This window comes from Branchiostoma belcheri, unplaced genomic scaffold (genome assembly GCF_001625305.1).
Source record: "Branchiostoma belcheri isolate BF01 breed outbred unplaced genomic scaffold, Haploidv18h27 scaffold16, whole genome shotgun sequence".
Classification (NCBI taxonomy): domain Eukaryota; kingdom Metazoa; phylum Chordata; class Leptocardii; order Amphioxiformes; family Branchiostomatidae; genus Branchiostoma; species Branchiostoma belcheri.
This window is the reverse complement of record NW_017803046.1, coordinates 1,288,233-1,290,822: the sequence shown is the minus strand read 5'-3', so window position 1 is coordinate 1,290,822 and position 2,590 is coordinate 1,288,233.

Genomic DNA, 2,590 nt, shown 5'->3' with positions numbered 1-2,590 from the left:
TTCTACACACGCGGATATAATTAGTAATGTTATCTTTCGATCCTAGAGGCAAAATAAACAATGAACAAACAATGGGTTCAACACCTTTTATTGCAGTTTCCTAGTTTGTTCCTTAGACCCTTGGTACATGTTTGGTGGCCAGCAATAAAGCTTATATGTTCAGATTTCTGTTATTATATTCTTACTCTTAACAAAGACTAAAACATATATCTGACTTGACATATAAGTTAATCTAGTGGTGGACATTATTTAAAAACTTCTTCTGCATGTGATAGAGTTAGATGCATTGCTTACATGTAGGTCCATCAGTAGACCTGATTGTATATTTTGTCGTGTGGTGTGTGTGTCCGTCCATCCGCGTGTGTAGATACATGTATATGTGTGTGTATGATCAGTGTGTGTGTGAGTATTCATATGTGTGTGTGTGTGTGTGTGTGTGTGTGTGTACGCGCGTGTGTGTGTGTGTGTGTGTGTGTGTGTGTGTGTGTGTGCGTGTGTGAGTGTGTGTGTGTACGTACGCGTGTGTGTGTGTGTGTGTGTGTGTGGCCGGTAGAAAATAGAGAACAATCCTTCTCTGTTTATTATTCTGTATATTATCTGTTTATATGTGTTTATTATTTATCTAGCGGTAGACCAGCTAGACATATAGGCGATAAAGCCTCGCTTTGTCAGAGCTACCATTGTTGTATGTAATCGAGGTGAGGATATAGAAACAACGTTGCCAACCTTAAGGTAGAAACAGTGGGACCATGGTAAAGAAATGGAAAGTAAAAGTGACCCCGATCCAGTAAAGATCACTAAAGAGCTCCACTTTTACTGGTCATGACAGAGCAGACAGATGCTATGTACAGTTCTTACAAGTTTATTGTACTGGAGAAATTCCCCTAGCTCTTTTCCACCCTTGCCATTAGCATGCAAGTCTGGTGAGAAACAACGGTTCGAACTCCCAACCTCTAAATCTTGGTCCATGAAGCAGGCTCGCTAACCACCGGACTACGCACGCTACTATGAAGTACGTTATACTTAACTGGTTTTGAACATTAGGTTATATCTAGTATATAGCCTGAGTACAGAATCATTTACATCTCAGAAATGTCAAAGCACCACGACTTACCTGTATACCTTTGTTTCTGTCTGTCCTCAATTGTTAGCCACCCGTACGTGTCAGAACGTCGACTGTCAGTATTAGTAGGTTTATAAATAATATATCAAGCTATATATCTATAATTGTTTTTTGTGCATAGAAGACAGGGTGACGCCAATGTCGTTAACAAACCTAGTATGTACAAAGGATGTTTGTAGCATGACTTTTGTTGTAAGTTTTTGAATACTGGACTCCCTGTCCTGCGTTAGGTAAGAAAAGCAAAATTACCGCATGTGTAAATATGAAGGAAAAGGGACACGGGTAATGAATTCATCAGAAAGAACGTAGATACGATAGATGGCGTGGCAGGATAATTATAACCGTCAGCGCCTCGTATTTTACACACGCGACGTGTACAACAGGCACAATAGGAGAGATTAGGAGAACAAAAGGGCTCTGTCACGATGGATAGACAGGGATTCCTAGCCTGGTACAATGTAATTAGTCTAAGCGGGTCGGCAGCGGTGCTGATGAAGTAAAACTACGGTGCAAATAAAGGATGACCGTAACATCGTTCTTGATATAACGTCCGGTTACTGTGATTCGTATGAAAAGGTTCCAAATGAGCTCAACTGACCTTCTCCAGCGTTTTGCCCGATCCCCTAAAATCAAACTAATGGTAACAGACTAACATCCGGGGCACGCACAGGGGCGCCCTCCAGCGGCCGTTTTACTAAGTGTAGAATCAAACCTAGGGAAACGTCGTCGTAGATAATTCACACTGTTCTATGTCTTTGCTTCATTTCATTGCAATACGTTCATTTACAATGGTTACGAGAATATAGAAGACAATGTTACGTGGTATTCACCACCTTGAACGCAAGTAGCGCGTCTTCCAAGGCGAATTTTACCTGCCGAGTTCTGCCCCTTACAAACACACTCGCCATCTTGGTACGGCGTGGTCCTACCACCTGATAATGAACCACCAGGATTTGCATTTTTTAAAATTATCAATTAACTAATTATGCCTTGCAGTTCTAGAACAAGCTGTTAGGGGGTCCAAACAAATGTCACTTCTTCCTGTGAAACAAAGCTATCTACAATCCAAAATTCGTGACCCTAGCATGTGCTGATCACGAGATATCGAAACCAGAATTTCTGCTGCAGTACCAAAGAAAGCCACCAGCGGCCCCAAATCTACTCATTTCTAGGCCTAATCAAGACCTACCTACCTACCAAGCTTAATGACAATCCATCTTAAGTTTTTGCATACATACACACGCTATGGAAAACACAACTTTCTTGGCCAAGGTAACAATGTCTACCATATGGGATCAACACTACGTACAGGAGCTTTTGTGATGAGACGCAAATCAGCACCAAGGACAGGTCTGAAGTGCTGTCGAGGATGGAATAGTGCGTTTAAGAATGAAATTGCAAATCTTGCTTAATCGCAACAAGAACAACAACGAGAAGCGTTCATGTCCTTTCGTTTGATGCTACCGA